Source organism: Syngnathoides biaculeatus, chromosome 6 (genome assembly GCF_019802595.1).
Source record: "Syngnathoides biaculeatus isolate LvHL_M chromosome 6, ASM1980259v1, whole genome shotgun sequence".
NCBI lineage: Eukaryota > Metazoa > Chordata > Actinopteri > Syngnathiformes > Syngnathidae > Syngnathoides > Syngnathoides biaculeatus.
Window position 1 is genome coordinate 25,632,585 of NC_084645.1, and position 18,319 is coordinate 25,650,903.

Sequence of the window (18,319 nt, forward strand, 5' to 3'; positions counted from 1 at the left end):
TTTATGTTGCTCAATATGTTGTGTAAAAAGTTTCATTTGTGAGTTACACCATCAAATTATTCTGTAATTTTTTTTTGGTTTTTTTTTTCCTTGTACTTTTTGATGACCTGTAGTATTGCAAAATTTGGAAAAACTTAAGCTGAAGCAATATCAATTATATTGTCATTCGGACAAAGTGAGAGTTTTGAATGTTTGAAATGAGTTAAAAAATTGTTCACGTGCAACCACGAGGGGCCTGCGATGAGTGGGGGGGGGGGGGGCAATTGGGACAGGGTGGCCATGTTTGAATGCTATTAATATTCGCATCACTGAATTCTACGTAATTTGATATTCTTAAAAATGAATTTACATTTTAATATGAAAAAAAATACTGGATATGTTTGATTTAATATGATAAATACCGGTGTGATGGCTTTGCATGGCAACCACTCGATTAATCAAACTATATTTAATGCCGCATCACACACGGAACAAATATTCTGACCCCCTTGTGCAGCCAAATAACCAAAATAGTTGGAATATGGATTCATCTTTTGTGTGTGTGTGTGTGTGTGAGAACAGGATTACAACAATATGAAAATAAAAAGAAAGGTTTGGAAATGCAGTCATTACATAAGCCAGTAAAATGCACCATCATTCACTAATATAATAATGTTATTAATCACATTCTGTTCACATTGATTGGTGTTTTAATGTTCTTTTTTTTTTTTTTTTTTTTAATCATTTTAGTGGCCACACAAGTACGATGCTGATGCAGGACAAAACGTGTGATCGCTGACTCGTCGCCAGCACGAGCTATCGCGAGGGGCGCGTCCGTCCCTCTTGGCCGAGGTGGACCCGCACGCCGAGAGGTCCGAACGCCACCGGGTCCGCCGCACTCCCCCCTCTGCCCGCTCGTGCTCAGCAGAAGCTTTCCTGCCGCTCCTCGTCGCTTTTCTGCTGCTCCTGCCAGACACGATGAGGTGAGTCTTATTAAATGTTTACAAAAAAAATGTCTCACCGAAGATAGAAAGATGACCCCTGTTGCTCTCGCAGGCGTTTATAATCTGTCCTTAAATTGCGTGAGATGTTTGCCACTCCTAAAAGTATTTACACGTCTGTTTACGTAACGTTTGAATTGAAGATAAAATGTGGGAAAAGGAGAAAAAACGTCTTGAACAAGTTCTGGAGAACTTTTGGAGTGGAAAAAAAATCCACACACACACACATGCACACACAGACTGTGACCACATGACTACTGGAAAATGTCATTATAGTGGTATACATCGTTTTTTAATGATCAATCCATTTATTACAACAAATACATTGAGATGTATAATGTTTTTACTGTAATATAACAAAAAATAGACCCTGAAAAAAAATTAAATGCTTTATTAACTTATTTAATAATTTCCAACAAGTGAGCACTTATCAATTCTTTTTTTTTTTTAAATGTTATAATCAAATCACAAATAGACTCAGCTTTGAATTTTTGGCTTGTGTGAAATATTATTCTTTGATTCACAGTCATGTTTCCTATTCATCACCTAATTTTTTTTTTTGTTTGATTCCAAAAGGACACGATGGTCTTTCCTGGCTTTTTGGCCAAAACAATCGAGGGTGAATTTCATCCCCCCCCCCCCGATTTCCTATTGTTGTCGTATTTGGACATCGCAGATTTGCTTGTGGTCGCTCCAGAGAACACACGCGGCCTGTTAATGACTGAAATCGGGAGCCCACAGTTGAACGCGCCCGTCCGGTACTTGACTGGACTCGGCCCGCGCAGTCGCAATGTGTCGATGCGGCGCCTGTCTCACGGCGGCCATTTTGTGCTGATCAGAGCACGCGCGCCCATTTTAAGACGTTGGAGGGCACGTGCTCGCAGAAACCCCTCGGAGCCCGGGCTTTTCGTTTTCTCTTTGCTGCCCTTGTGAAATAATCCACGAAGAGGGAATTCCAGCGTCCAGGAATTTTCCTCGTCATTTTGTCTGATTGAACATTACTTGTCATATTTTGGACTGCCTGTGGTTGAGGCTTGATTACAAAAGAGGAACCTGGCCATTTTTTTTTCCCCATTTCTTTTTTTTACTCTGACGTGGTGCAATTTGTTGACGCTGCGCATGTTTCTTGTTGGTCCTCGAGGGATGGGCAGACATCCGCCCACATTTCCAATTGTGGACCACGTGCTTGCTTTTTTGAACTGCACGGGAGCTGCAAATAAACGACGCGGTGTGCTTACAGAATCGTCAGATACCATATTTCTGAAAAAAAAAATGTTAATTCGGATTGATTTTGCTTTTTAAACTTTTGCACAAATAGAGGCCTACAGGAAAAATATCATCATTTTGCCGTCTCTCTTGATTTTAATAGTGTGTGTTTGGACTGCCAGGTAGCTTTCATTTTTGATATGGTAAGGATGGAAAAAGACTCGAGTGCATAAAGGGTTAACGATCCAAAACTTGAACTTGAGCTACAAATTTGAATTTGACCAAATGTACAATATATTGATGTCGGACTGAACTTTTGATGTGGTGCAATTTGTTGACGCTGCGAATGTTTTCTTGTTGGTCATCGAGGGAAGGGCAGACATCCGCCCACATTTCAAATTGTGCACCACGTGCTTGCTTTTTTGAACTGCACGGAAGCTGCAAATAAACGACGTGGTGTGCTTACAGAATCATCAGATACCTTATTTCCCCCCCAAAAAAGAGAGAGATGTATTTATATATTTTCTTGCGACCCTTGTGAGGATAAGCGGAAAAAAGAAAATGGACGGATGGATTTATTTACTTACTTACACAAATAGAAGCCTACAGGAAAAATATCATCATTTTGCCTTCTCTCTTGATTTTAATAGTGTGTGTTTGGACTGCGTGGTAGTTTTCATTTTTGATGTGATAAGGATGAAAAGGACTCGAGTGCATAAAGGGTTAACGATCCAAAACTTGAACTTGGCTACAAATTTTCGAGTTTGATGCTGCACTTATCTTTTGTTTTAAAGTGGTCATAGCACGGCTGCCCATTTTTACGACACTCGCAGAACCTTCATACTTTATTCACATTTATTTTAAAAACAAACGGGAATATACTTATTTTGTTTGTATGGCATTTGTTCAAAAAAATTCTGTGAAGATTCTTATCATTTCGACTTTCTTCGCAATTTCAATTTTGTGTATTTGGATGTGGTTAATGAAAATAAAGCACGTAAATGGTTAATTTTTATGCGCTTGAATTTGGGCCACTCCTTTTTTTTTTTACTTGAATCATGTGGTCCGATATGGCGATTTTGTGCTGATCGTGGCATGTGTGACCATTTTAAGACATGGCAAACATGCTCGCGGAACTTGCTCATTTACGAAAAAATGATTTTGTGTTGCTTTTATGACTTAGTCAAATAATGGTGATGGAACTTTACCAATTTATTTTTTGGGACACTGCTCGCAAGAGGGTACTTGGGTTTTCTTAGTAGATCGTCCCAAAAATAGGACCTTGCTCATTAAAGGATATATTTTTCAAGGGAAAAAAAATGGAGGATATAATGCGTGAAAATCATGATGTCCCAAAAATGGGACGGTGCCCATGAATGGGTTAATATATTGTGTATTTGGACTGCATAGAAGCTGTCATTTAGTTGTGTGCAAAGGGTTAAATCAGAAAAGAGCCTACACTTGAACCTGCCTACCGTTGTCTACGATCACTTGGTACGATACGTCGATACTGCGCATGCCCACCCCCCCCCCCACACCCCGCCCCTCTCGTCAGCCATTTTGTGCAGACTTGCGCGCGTGTGCCCATTTTTAGAAGAGGGGGAGAGCACGTGCTCCCGGAACCTCCGAACTCATTATTTGGGCTTGCGGACCGTGTACGCTCTTCAACTAGAGAGCCCGAAGCGGCCGGTCACAGTCTGTTGCTCGAGGTGACTGCTGGGGTCAAAGGTCAGGGCCTGTTAATAGGACGCGACATGCTCCCGGGGGACCTCCGACCCCCAGCCGGGATCACCTCCTAATCGGCATTAGTTAATGTGTTTGTAATCTTTACCTTCTTTAAGCAAACAGCGGCAGCGCGCTCAATGGGCTCGCCCGGCCTCCCCTTGTAACGCTTTTGACCCGGGGGTCGTGACCCCTCACCCTGACTCGGCGGGGCAGCGCCCTCAAAGGTCTGGGGCGTAATAGAAAGCTTGTGTTTGAACACGTGCGCCGCTCACGGCCAGAACGCCTCCTCCCAACGCTGCGAAGAGGATGTCGACTTGTGGTTAGTTGTTAAATATTATGACACACACACACGCGCAAACAACTTGTTTCAACCTTGGCCCCGATTTAATGCAAATAAATGTAGTTCTCCAAAGTAGCCTTCAAAATTAAACGGCTGCCATGTTTGAAACATAAATGCGTGTCAATACCTGCGTGATGTACATTTTGGAGTACATCACGTGAGAAGGGAAGTGAAACGAAGTGTCCAAATTGGACAAAAGGCCTCAAACGTAAACATTTCACATATGAGTCATTAAAATAATGCACACTGCACAACATCAATAAGGCCACAAAGATATTTCAAAAGAACATTTTAAAAATCATGAACTGTATTCATATCCTTTAGTAATTATTATAGATTTCTGTCTCTCCTCTAAAAATCAACTCGAACTTTCCAAAAATAATTTCCAGTGCTGACATTTTCAATATTTTTGAATACAAAAATTCTTAACAATTGAAGCAAATTATGCGTTAATTAAATTAGATTTAGTGTTGCAGGTGGCGACCCAGCCGCTCGAGAATCAAAAAGTACGACAATAAACAAATTTTCATTCATTCACTCGGACCATAACGAGCTAATGACATCAACCTATCCCACTTCTTTGCCCCCCCCCCGCTCAATATTTTGCATTGATTTCAAAAGCTATGGATGCACATTCAATTTACACCTGTGATTGCTTTCATTATTTATTTTTCGACACCTCCCAAACCCAAAAAGCCAAATTTACAAAGTATAAACAGAGGTTAATGAACCTTATTTATTGTACCCTACCCTGCAGTAAAATCATGTGACTTGTCCTGGCCAATCAACTACGAAATAGCGAAATATAATTTAATAGAATAAATAGTGGAAATCAGGAGCAGCAGCCAGCAGCACATGAGTGAATATGAATATTGAATATTATTCAGCTCTGGGGAAAAAAATACAACATCAGTGATAGGTGATGACCTTATGCTAATAAATCTTCATTAAGATCCAAACGTTGTTGTCATTATCTGTAAGAATAGTGACACGTGAACTCCTTACTTGATTTTGAAGTCCTTATTTTCTTTTGTGGTCTTTTTTTATTTTAATTTTTTTTTCCCCAGAGCTGTAGATGTACATATTAACAACACAATGCAACAAGAATGGGAAAAATGGCCGTTGAGTGATGGCTTGTGTAATAAGCCGATAATAACTAATATTCTGTATAGTACTAAACCGTTTTAAAGTATTTATGTGAGCATTTGTCTTTATATTGTTTGTACGTGATCATATTTGCTTAAAAATTAACTGAAAAGATGCATGCAAATAAAATGGTCTTGTAATACACAGCAATAGCATTGGAAAGCATTATGCTAATGATGTGCATGTAACACAAAAAACACGACAAAAACTGCTTGTCGGCTCAATCAAAAGACGACCCAGTTTAAACTTAATTGCGTTTCGGACCCCTAGACCCCCTGAGCCAAAAGTTTGCCAGAAACTTCCGAAGTTATTTTATGCACATAGATAATGACCCGGCGCCATCTTTTGCGTCACATTCGGGCCCCGTTTACATTCCATTTGACTTTGTTTTATTACGCCTCTCTTAATAACTTAACAACCGGAACATAATGTTAAATCGTTGATGGCTAAATAATATGTTTTACTCAAGTCATTCAAGTTTTGGAGACTATAAAAGTGTGCGGGCAGCTTAAATGTGCTGAAAAAAATGACATGGCGGCCTGCGAGGGGCACCGCATCAACTTCGTGTGTGTGCGTGCGTCATTTAACGCACGCGCACACACGCTGGATGTTTGCACGTATCGGCGGCAGCTTCATCAATGCTTATTTCAAAACAACTTGCACTTTGCATGACTTTTGCATTTTGCGTCGTCGTGGTTTCCGTGCCCGCCTCGAAGACCACAACAAGGCCAGACCGAGCTTCGCGTGGCACCGCCGCAAAAAAAAAAAAAACACAACGCGACAAATTCGACGGAGTAAAAGTGAGAAAAAGCTGGAAACCCCCACCTTGTCTCTTTGTACGAGGTGCGTCGTTCCCCTTACTGAGCGACGCGCTCGCGCTACGAGCGCTGCCTGGTTTTTTTTTTTCTTTCTTTTTTTTTTTTTTTTGTTTTTTTTAAACCGAGGCGAAAAGAGGCAGGGTGTTGTCGCACAATAGCGTTACAGTAATGTGCCACAAGAGTGGAAAAAGCCAAACGCTGGTGGCTGAGATGGCAGGGAGCTTGAGGGAAGAGGAGGGGAAGGTACGCGGGGGCTTGAAGGACAAACGGGTGGAGGGCAGGAGGGGGGCTAGTGTGCTAACAACAGAGAATATTCGAGAATAATCGTAAAAAATCCAGTTGGGTTGCCTTTAGACCAGCTCTTATTTTGGAGGGACCCTCTCGGCGTCTGTTTAGTACAAAACGGGGCAGCTGTTTTTCCTCTTCTCCACTATCCACCCCTGAAATAAGGGGTGGGAATGCTTATCAGCCGTTTTGACTCGGTGCCAGCAGCAGCGAGGCTGCAAGCCATCAGCTCGCTTGGCGTTGACACAAGAAGGCCGGGCACACGGGCGGCCGCGCGCTCGCCGCCGCCGCGTGTTCCCGAAAGCGACGCTTTCTGGAAGCTTATCTTCACCCCCCCCACACACACACACACTTTGTACGTGTTGTGTTTGCGGTGCTGTGGAAGTACAAAGTTCATTTTTGGTGACATTATTTTGAAGGATCATTTATTTAGGTTTGCTGTGTCTTCCCCATCCCCTCTCTCTCTCTCTCTCTCTCCTTTTCTTTTTTTTTTTGTACATCGGGAGATGCTGCACCGGATGCCATTATGGCGCTCGCCGTTTGCACTGCGTCTGCGCAACTCGTGTAGGCGTGTCGTCCTGTTCTCCCCCCCCCGCCCGCGCCTCTCTCTCGCTCTCTCCTTGGTCTTCATGGCTGCGCCTCCTGTTTCATCATCAGTCTCCTCCTCCATCTCTCGATCGCTCTCTCTCCCTCTCTCTCTCGTTGCTTCTTTTGCAGTCTGTTTCGTTCGCGCCTCTCTTTCTGCTCCAGCCCCACGCAAGGGGGAGACTTAGAGTGGAAGAGAGAGAGAGAGAGAGAGAGATGGGGAGAAGGGGAGGGAGGGAGGAGGGGGGAGTCTGCTGCTATTTCTACAGTCGGGCCTCCCCGCCGCCGGCACCCTCCCGCCCTTCCATAGACTGCCCCCCCCCCCCCCTCCTCTCAGCTCACTTGGATTTTAACCCTCTGCCTCCAACTTGCAGCTCTTGCAGAAAAAAGCTGGCAACAAGTTACTCCTCCACGAGGTCTTTTTCTTTCACTTTTTCAGCGCAGCCATTTTTTTCCCCCCACCGTGCTCTCGCGCTTTCGGACCTTGCTCCTTCCAAGTCTGCGTTATCGTACATTTTATCGGCGGAAAAAAAAAATGTCCCTATTTGTGTTTGAGGTGTTGATGATATGTGAGGATTTGAGTCAAAAATAGAGGTTTCTCACCCGCTGCCATCGGCGGCCGGACGGGAGGTGCTGGTTTTACAACCCTTCCGCCATCCCGACGACCACGACGGCGAGGGAGCGTGGGCCGACCTTCGACGATATTCAACATTTTTCCCCTCCTCTTCTTCCTCCTCCGCTCTTCCCATCCCTTCGGCTCCGTCCTCCCCTCGCGACTCCCCGACAGCGCAGGCAGACGAGCGGCTTTGGGCTCAGCCGAGCCGCCGCGACGCTATTCTGGGACGGCTGCCAAGTGCGAACAAAAGGGGCCGAAAAAGCGATGATGAGGGATCGAAAACGTTAGTAATCGTGCATTTATTTTTTTTTGGGGGGGGGGGCGTCGGAGGGGCTTTTCTTGTATCAGATTGCCTTCCTCGCATGTTGTGTCCACTTGGTGCACTTCTAGCCTGTGTGTGTGTGTGTGTGGTGTGTGTGTGTGTGTGTGTGTGTGTGTGTGTGTGTGTGTGTCTGTGTGTGTGTGTGTCAGGGGGGGTGGGGGGTTAGATTTAGCAGGCCGGGCTGCAGCTTTGAATACTTTTGTCAGTCTTTGCACGAGAACTGAAGGCATCTCGCCGGGAGACGAAGGAGAGAGGGCGTCCTGCCAGAGAGAGCGAGCACATAAACGGTTTAATTTTTCACACGTCGAGCCGTAAGACCGAACCGGAGCGGACCGGCACGCCGTGTCCCCCTTTTTTTTTTTTTTTTTTTTTTGTCTCGTACATCAGACACAGCGTTTTTATTTGCTAACATTCCTCACGCGCACTGGCACAGCAGCCTCATGGCCTCCTATTGTTTCAGGCCCAACTTGAACTCAAAGGCTCAGCCCGCGGGATGGAGGTGGCCCGGAGCTGAGATTGCGGGCCCAAACCGGGAGATGGAAGAAGAAGACGAAGAAGATGAGGGGGAAAGACGGACTGAGAAGGAAATCGGCCTGGCTCGGACGGAAATTCCACATTCTCAAGACGGGTGAGTGACATCTGACTGACTCGGCTGTTTTTTTTGTTTGTTTACGATCGGAGTGATAATAAGCACTTGTTGTATCAACTTCACTGAGGAATGTTTGCCACGTCGAAGTGCTTTTGTTGCCGTAACTTTTCCGACACGTCGGTGGTTGAGGAGCAGTTTGCTGGTGCTGGTGAGAGGATGCAGGACAAGGCCGAGTCCCTGAGCTACTTTGTGAGACTGATGCGGGGGCCGAGCGCGTGCGGACAGCGAGCGAGCGACGGGCATACGTGTGCTGTGCCCGTTGGCGCAAACGCACCGCATTTGGTGAATCTGGACCATTTTCGGACGGTTTTAGCCCGGCTCGTCGAAAGGGAGCGTCGGATAATTCGGAAGATGTTTGTGAAATCCTGTCGTTTCCGGTCCCTTTGTGCAGCCATGATGATTTATGGCTGCATACGTGCTTTTTTTTGTGTGCGATATACGCCCAAATGAAGCTCATAAAAAGTGCGGTTGAAGAATACGTTAAGTGTGATATGAGCTACAAGTTGAAATTGTGCTAAAATGAGAATCTTGCATGTGGATCAAATGTCGAATTGTGCATTTCTGCTTGTTTGGTGAAATCTTTTATCACTTGTTGTGTTGCTCAACTGCGCATACACGAGCGCACTCGAGTTTCATCCAATATAACTTAACATTTGCAGTCAGACTTAATTCAGACATCGTAAGCCTTCCCCCCTCCCCCAGCCCCTTCCCCTCCCTAACGGTATGCCCTGCTTGTTGGTGCATGGCGCGGCCTCCACGGCGAGCTGGCACGCGAAGCCTCACATAGCACCATCCTGTAGCTTTTTGCGTCTCACGTGGAAGTTTTACTTTCTGAAACGGAAAAGTTCGCGAGGCACACGGGAGCACATTGAACAAATGCATATGTGTGACTTTTTTTTCATTAAGTTCTTTGTCTCTTTTCACATCGGGGGGCTTTACTCAAACATTTCTCAAGTTAATTTTGTACAAAGTGTACCGTTACTTTTAAACGGGCGAACGTGACGTGTGCAACGGGCCACAAAGGACACGTTGGTGGGGGGGGGAAGCAGGCAGCCGAACTTGAACTTCAACCTCTCGGTGACTTTGAACTTGAACATGAACTGGGAGAGAGGAAAGTGTATTTAATGGTTTAAAGATTTTTTTATAATTATTAGTTGTATTTTTTAATGACTGTGTACCAACTACTTGTTTGTCCAAAGCAAGCACATGAGAGGAAAATATATTCATTTATTTATGGTCTTGTTACACGAGGCCAAACCATTTTTATGTCAAAGTTAACTGAAATGGAAAGTGTGTGTGATTTTTTTTTTTTTTTCTTTTAAGCAAGTCATTTTTTCCATTTTAATTTACTTTAATTGCATTATAATCCGAGCAGTACAATGTATTTACTAGCAGTGCTTTGTTTAAAAATGATAAATTGTGGAGAAGTCACTCTGATATCATATTAACCCCTTTTATCCACAGGATACAATATTGCATATTGTAAAATGGAATTTGCTATGCTTTGATTTTTTTTTTTTTATGTTCACATTAACTAACATCAAAAGACATTGTAAAAAGGCAAATTAGTAATTAAATTCCAACGGCGGAGAAAAAAAATGATAAAAAAAACAGATGCGAAGCACCACGTATTCATTGTTTGGCTATTTTAAAAGAGTACATTTAGAAATAGTTAATAAGATTGATTAAAATCAATTTTTAAATTTAAATTATGCAAGGGATAAGAGTGCAATGGGTAGATCTGATGTGTGTGTGTGTGTGTGCGTGCGTGCGTGCGTGCGCATGTTTGTGCTTGCAATCAGGGAAGACGTTGATATTTAATGTGTTGTGATATTTTGTTTGTTTTATTGACGGTTACACTTTGTGCCCTCTCACGAGGTCCCAAAACGAGCCGTCGCTAAAACGACAATGCTCGCTTTTGATTGACGGCGTCAGTCGCGCACCCTCAGATGAGGCTCGCGATATCAAAACAGGTGCGAGGGAATATTGTCAATCAAGAGGGAGACATCTTCGTCACGGCAGATTTTTGGATGCTGCTTCTTGTGTCGGCTGTAATTGGATTGCGCGGCTAATGAAGTGGAATGGGGCCTCCTCGTACTGGCTCGCCAACGCCGTGCTGTGTGAATTCACTCGGCTTTTGTGCAAAAAAAAAAGGAAAGTATTGTCCTTTGGAAGGGAGGTTCCGAAAGCAAATTTCTTTCTAAATTTCTCAACGCTATTTAGCTATTGTAATAACTTATCCAAACCCGGCCCTCGTGCTCACTAACGCGTGGGTGCCATGTTTTAAGTGGATGTTACGGAAGGGCTCGTCACGATGTTGCAACGTTGTTGTTGTGTACTTAATGTTGTATACAAGCAGCATGTCACCCATACTTGTAGACTTTATTACAACAGCACTTTCCATATGATTTGGAGTGACTCTTATGTCGTGTGGAAAATATTCCCAGGTACATAAGTATATGTGCAGAAACTTTGGATCATGTCCTTTTCCGTGGTTTGGGTCAACTAGTGCCGTATTGTAACACAGTAACCTGTAAATAATTGTATGAACAAAAAGATACACGCTTATTAAGCGCATTATTTGTGTGGTTTTTTTTTATTTTCAACACAACTTTTAAATAGTCAACCCATTAAAATAGGCGCTTGCACAGTAAAGCTTGTTTTAGCTACACACAATTTCGTAGCGATGCTCATGTAACCGTGGCCGCTTATCCTCACGAGGGTCGCAGGGCTTTAGTATCTTAAACCATGGCAAATGTGTACCCCCTGTCAGCAGAATTTAGTAGCATGCCATAAAAAACGTCGCAAACGATTTGCATTTTTAGCGTTGCGTAATTGTGTGAAGCGGTGCCCGGAAATGATAATGATCACGTGTCATAACGTGTCATGTACTGTAGCCTGCCGCCACGGGATTTTCTATTTAAAAAAAAAAAAAATGTTACTGCAAATTTGTCATCAAAAAGTTGAATAGTTGAACTTAGCAAGAAGCGCAGATATACGCCAAATCAAACTTTATTCTGGTGGAATTTGTTGCAAATCAAAGCGTTCTCAAGTTGTCCAATGAAAAGCGTGTAACAGTTTATTACTAAAAAAAAAAAAAAATTGGGGTGAAAAAAAAAAATCTAGCAATGTGTAAATGTAATTATTGCTCATGTTGCTGGAAAAAAGGAAATGTGGCGGCCTCCAAATGTATCGCACGGAGGCGTCAAAATAACTTTGGTGCGGCAAAAAAAAAAACACAAGCAGCCTTTACCTTCTTTTCTTGCCACCAGACGCAGCGGTCATCAAGTCCATCATACTGTCGACTGGGGCGGACTGGGGGGGCCCCTCGATTTTTTTATTTTTTTTTTTTTTTTTTTTTTCCCCGTCTGTGTTAATCTGAATGTCAGCTGGGATGTGGTCACACGTGATTTTAACCACCGAAACCACAGCAACATGATGTCATGGTGACATCATGCCGAGCTGAAAAGAGACCTTTCACATGGACGCAGGGGCCCTCAATGGCTGCTTTACACAGCTGGAGCGCGGCCAGCTAGCGTGCGGCCAGCTAGCGTTCACTACATTCGAGCAAATTTGTCAAATTACATGTATTATTACTTTTTGTGTGTGTGTGTGTGTGCCGGTGACCGCTAATGTCATCCAGTGTGCGTTTTATAAAAGCGAGACGCTTAAGTCCGCAGTGCACACGTGTGTGTCTCTCAGGGCTTCTATCTGCCTGGCAACAGCGACGTCCAGATAACAGCGAGAGGCGCCCACTCCACTTTTCCTTTCCATTGCTCATATATTTCTACAGCTTTTGGCGCTCGCTGTTGCCAAGGCAATTTTTGGACGCTGCAGAAGCGCACCGTCGGCCAAAATTGTTTCGCTCGGAGATACGGTTGCAAGTTTAGCGCGGGGCTTCTCCTGCAAAAGTAAAAGAAAAGAAGGGAAATGGTGCAGAATTAGCTCTCACACGGAGTTTTGGTACCATTTTTACCGAGGGCCAACATTTTTCAAGGGATTAGCGACCGGTCTCGCTATTGTGGCCTGGAAACGTGGATATACCCATGCTAACATAAGCAAAGAATGTTTTGACGTTCGGTGTACGATTATCAGCAGAACCACAAAACACTTTGTATGGACTTCGTAAAGGAAAGGAATTCATTATTAACTCCCAAAAATAGAAGTCGTATTTTTATCATTTATATGGAGGACGATTTATGCGTTGCAGTGAGCTGTTGGACAAACATTTTGCCATGATGCCGGCTTATTTATTTTTTTTTTACTTGTCTTAGCAAGCAAGTGCAGCAAGTATTGTGTACTGAAAATATGTAATTACCTGCGCTATTCCAAGTCGAGAATGTTTTTTGCCTAGGTTGTGTGTTTGTCACCATAAACTTTTGACCATTTACAAACACTTAATAGAAGAAGGAAAGTGGATATTTAACTCCTGGAAATTACATTTGTATAGATCACTATCACGACGTTCCTTCGTCAATTGGCTGTGAGGAGTCACATGGTTCGACTGCATAATAGAAAAAGCCATTTAAATGGCAATAGCGTGAGTGTAACATAATAATGTGCACAAGGTGAAATTACGGCCTTGACGTTTTGCTGTTTATTTGCCAAAAAAACTCTTGACAGCAAACAAGTATAAAGTATTGTGTACTGAAAATAGGTAATTACCCTTGCCGACCTAAGCGGAGAGTGTTTTTGCCTTCTGTGTATGTATTGTTACCAGCGGAATGAAAAAACTTAATACCTTGCATTATATAACGCTTGGAAATGGAGGTTTTATGACGATATATCAAGAAATATCAAGGTTTGTAAACATTTTTTTTTCATAAAGTCAAAATGTCAAACAACAAAAGTACTTATTTCTCAGAAAATATGTAGCTAATTGTTTGCTAAGATATGCTAGTTAGCTTGTAAGTTTTCTCATTAGTCTTTCTCGCAGGTTTTGAATATTTTATATCATGCAGCTCAGGGTGCCCAGACTTTTTTTTACCCCAAGATCTACTTTTCAAGCAGCCAGCCTCTCGCGAGCTACCGACGACGGTATGGGTTGGAGGGGAGGGGGGCTTGTGCACTGTATTGTCTGTGCTTTCATCCTGGAACAGGCTGTGCCAAGGTGGAATTTTAAAATGACACACCATCTCATAATTCTGCACTTTCTACTTTGGCTTCAGACCAGACCTTTCCCACTCGAAAATCTCTTTAATCACTTCTTCTTCGATTATTCGCATACTCCGACATTCAATGCATCTTAAAACTATTTTTTTTAACTTTCTCCATTAATATCGAAAGTAAACATAAGCAGCATGTCAAGCTTGTCTTTGCTCTACGTTGCCCAGACTGGGTTGCTAACTAAAGCAGCGGTGGTGGACGCTGTCATTATGAAACACATTGATGAGCTGCATAAGTACTGTAACATTTGTAATTATGCATGTTGGAAACATTCAGTTGAATTTTACTTAGTAATATATTCACATTACCTTAAATTTTTCAAAGAGTGATGGGCGGAGATCACATTCTGCATATCCTGCTCTGCTGAGAAAAAAAACGGATTTCAGTAACAAGATACCTGAAAAAAATCTCAAACTTTTCCGTGGGGTGAGCGGTAGCGTCGCTTTGCCAACGCTGATGACTCCAAAAAAAAAAAAAAAAAAAAAAAAATCCCATACCACTCCAAAGGAAAGATTTTGTGGTTTTAAAACAGGCTTTTAAAAATCATTTTATACCCTGAAACCAGTAACTGGGTCATACCTTCTGCCTTCGGTGGTGGACTCAAGGACCAGTCATGAGGTTTTACTGCAATATACCATATTTTCTGCACTATAAGGCGCACCTAAAAGGCATTAATTTTCTCAAAAGCCGACGGTGCGCCTTATATATGGATCAATATCGAGCCTTCAGTGCAGATCCATCTAATGGATCTATAACGTAACCCACCTGCCTTTAGTGTAGCGTCTATTCTATGCGCCTTATAAAGCGATGCGCCTTATAATGAGGTGTGCCATATATATGAAAAAAGTTTTAAAATACGCCATTCATTGAAGGTGCACCATATAATGCGAAAAATACGGTATTCCGCTTTCCGTTTTACTGCCTCGCAGAGTTGCAAGTGAATATTGTTCCTGACGTTCGAATCTACTTGTATTAGTTTTACTGCCACCTACAGGACTGGGGTGCTGTTCTAGCAACCAGAACTGTCTTAAATCTGCATTATTTGTGGACAAGCTCCCCATATCTAGGCCTCTTTTGTCTCTTAGTGGTGGTCTGCTGAGTGCTGTTGCTGACTGCTTGTTCCTTTTATTCCTTGAAAAGCTTAAAATAATTTGATAATTAGTTTCCTTTCTGGTAATTCCTTGAAATGTAAGCGATCTGTCTTAGAACGCTCGAAGCCATTTGTTGTACTTTCTACATGCATATTTGTACTGCACATACTGTACTTACCCAGGGTTCTTGAGTCATACGCATAAGCGTGCAAACGACGTATGCACACACACACACACACACACGCGTGCACTACACAGAGTGCATTGAGTGCATCGAGTTATGGACATGAATCTGTCTCCACGGGCCGCGGGAGTTGGGTTACTCATGAGTCTATAAACATGTGCTGGCGGTGTTCCGAGGCGCTGAACTGTAATTACAAACGTTCCAAACAATATATAAAAGAGCCTCGGCAGCAAGGCCGTGCCCTGCGCCACAATTAGCGTCCCTGTACGGAATTATCACCTACTCAGTGAAGGCCTCTAATAGGCAAGTGTCCTCCACGGACAGTCGTAAGTTGGACTGGGTGTCCGTGGTGCACCCAAAAAAAATACGTGCACCTACACACGCACGTGTCAAAAGCACAATTGGACGTGTCACGTGTGTGCGCGCCGTGAGGCGCCACCTCGCCGATACACGTGACATTTGCCCCCCACCCCACCCCCACCCCCATCAGTTTGACAGCGTCACCACAACGTCTGCATGTACAGTCAAGTGATTGATTGATAGCGGGCGAGGGTGGAGGGTATGCGCTGGTGCATATAGCAAGAATGCAAAGACCGGCTTTCGTGCGCCGTCCCTTGACTGCTCGCTGTTAGCATCTCCGCAGCGCAACAGCCGAAGGCCGTCAGCGTTGTTTGAATTGCAGTTTTTAAGCGCAGTTTGGAGCGTAAGTTAGCCAAATAACCCAAATGCTACATAACCAGTTAGTCGGTTAGCATGTTTTGTCAGTGCTGAGCAACTGAAGGAACTGCGAGTGCGATTAATTGACGTCCTCAAAATGTTTCAAATTGCCTAGATTGACAGTTTAAAGTGTTAATATATCATAAACAATGGTTCTAGAATATTTGAGTGTTTGCCTTACATTTCTGAGGACCGGGGTTCAAAATGTGGAGTTTGCATTTTGTCCACGTGGCCGCGTGGGTTTTCTCCGGGCACTCTGGTTTCCTCACACATCCCCCCAAAAAAACATGCATTGATTGAAGGCTAAATTGCCCGTAGGTGTGAATGTTCTTCATACGTGCCCCTGCGATTGGCTGGCAAACCAGTTCAGGGCGTGCCCAGCCTCCTGGCCGAAGTTAACTGGGATACGCTCCAGCACTCCCGCGTGCCTTGTGAGGGAAAAGTGCCTCGGAAAATGGATGGATTGACGCATCGTAAACTTTTTTTTTTTTTTTAATTTCAAACCCATGTCACATTTAACTTAAGAAAATAAATGGCTTACATCTTGGGCTTTCAGCAGCTGCTCAGCAGAGCAAAAACAGACGGAACTCCTTGCTAACAATAAAGGCTAAACTTAGTCCCTCCCCCGTCACTTCAACATACTTCTTTGACACTAATTGTGACTTTCCCTTTAGCCAAGGCTCTGGCGCCATCTTGTAGCATTTTAGGACATTGCAGAAAGAGGCCAAAAATATCCAGAGATTCTGCAAATAAATGCGTTTTTAAGGGAAAAAAAATGCTGAGCATGTGTTCACGGAAAAAAACGGACCACTGAATTTATGAATTGCAGACTGCGAAAAGCTGGCTCACTGTCCTACATAACCATTTAAGGGGATTATGCAAATGCTACATGTTTAGAAGATTAGAATAATAATATAAAGTGTTAAGCAATCAAAGCTGTCATTTTGAATCAACTTTAACAAACGAGTCCAGTTGCCTTGACTCGACATTTGCAGAATACCATGACCCAAATAAATAGAGAAACAACAACAAAAAATACAAGCCTTGGTATTTATTTTTAATCAGTTCAAATGTTAAAAAATGAAATCGGCAATTATGCTACTAACTAGGCTAACAGGACCAGTGAGTTAGTTGGGGAAATGGTTTAGTTAGTTTGTACTGAGTTAATAGGTTAACACAATTAGATGAGAAAACCTGTTTGCTACTTAATGAATGAGCTAGCGGGCTACCTCGTTATTTGGCTAGCTGGTTCAGAAGGTAAGAGAAATGACAAATAATCTTTTTTAGAGTTGATGTGGTAGTTGTCCTAATTTGTTTTCTAGCTCACAGGGCTGCACAAACGTCATTTTTAGGTTTTTACTCGTCCACCCTGCACCATGCTATTTGCGTTTCCAAGTTTAGCTAGCAAGATCCCAAAGCCGCCGCTTAAATTGTCTCCTCTGGGCCGCCATAGCTGACTTTTTTTTTTTCCATCTCTTTCAGGCGGGTTGACTTCTAACGTCATCAAGAGGCCCAAAGCTGTGAAGTCGGGCGCTGACGCGCCCTCTGTCGTAAGTACCCAAAGGTGTTCTATCGCCACCTGCTGTAAAAACGCCGCCATTCTGTCTGCGTTGCCTTGTTGTTAGACACAAAGATCATCATCTTTAACTTGCAAAATAACGCTTGAGGTGCACCCTTAATTGGCCACCAGGCGCAGCCCGCCCCGAACTCTTGTTAGAAAATGGTTTCCACTCTCTTGCCTTCCAGCGCCGCCATTTTGTGCGGTGCTGCCAAACTAGTCGGGCGGCGGGCGGGGTGGGAGGGAGAGAAAAAGAAAATGGGTCCTTTTCTTTTTAACTGCTGTGTCTATAGTGCCTTTATCCCCTGTAGTGCAGCCTTCCGTTTTTCCTTGAACGGCACTCAAGCGCCTGTCAGTGTACCTGTCTCCACCCGAACCGCAGCACCCTGCGTCAGCTCGAGTCTCGGCTCTCCCGCCGTGCACTCGCTAACCTCGGGCCCCTCCAGCAAGCTTGGCTTAAGTGCCAGGCGTTTGATTACATGTGCAGATGTTACTCGGATCCTCCCAACTTCTCTCCACTGCAGCGTGTCTCTTGTTCGAAAAAAAAAAAGAAAAAAAAATGAGTCGCACGAGTTCTTTGTTTTTTTTTTTTTCCTTCCCCGTAGCTGGTGTGTACGTGAGGAAGGAGTTGGCCTCTTAAATATTTAACATAGTGTCTTATCTTTGGAAAATGTTCCTGATTATTTTCATTTTACATCAGTTGCCCTGGGTTCAAGTTCAGTTAAAAAGAGGGAATGGCCTGCGTGTGCTTGTGTGGGAGGGTGAAGCTTGGTGGAAAAGGAATGAGGTACAGTTTTAATATTGGGGAAAGAAATTGTGGCTTATTCAAAATAAAAACGGGCAGTGCGATCGGTACTCAAGACCAACATGTTTGCATTTAGTCATGCCCCCAATAATTGTTTTTTTTTTTTAAAGAAAACTAGCTTTTCAC

At 43.4% G+C, this 18,319-nt stretch overlaps 2 long non-coding RNA genes across 14 annotated transcripts in view; one reads left to right on the forward strand and one right to left on the reverse strand.

The window, feature by feature from the left end:
• The window catches only part of LOC133502110 (uncharacterized), a 78,557-nt gene that overhangs the window by 40,984 nt on the left and 19,254 nt on the right, over positions 1-18,319 (forward strand). For 12 of the 13 annotated variants that reach the window (XR_009795353.1, XR_009795355.1, XR_009795351.1 and 9 more), the window contains 3 exons: positions 730-962; positions 8,484-8,651; positions 17,313-17,380. This is a non-coding gene — a long non-coding RNA (uncharacterized LOC133502110). Of the gene's footprint in view, positions 1-729; positions 963-7,253; positions 7,985-8,483; positions 8,652-17,312; positions 17,381-18,319 lie in introns of those variants that run through there. The other variant, XR_009795356.1, reaches the window with a different exon arrangement.
• On the reverse strand, positions 809-6,717 carry LOC133502111 (uncharacterized). Its single transcript, XR_009795361.1, has 3 exons — positions 6,223-6,717; positions 4,018-4,206; positions 809-945 (listed from the first exon to the last, which is right to left on the reverse strand). It is a non-coding gene; the product is annotated as an uncharacterized LOC133502111 (long non-coding RNA).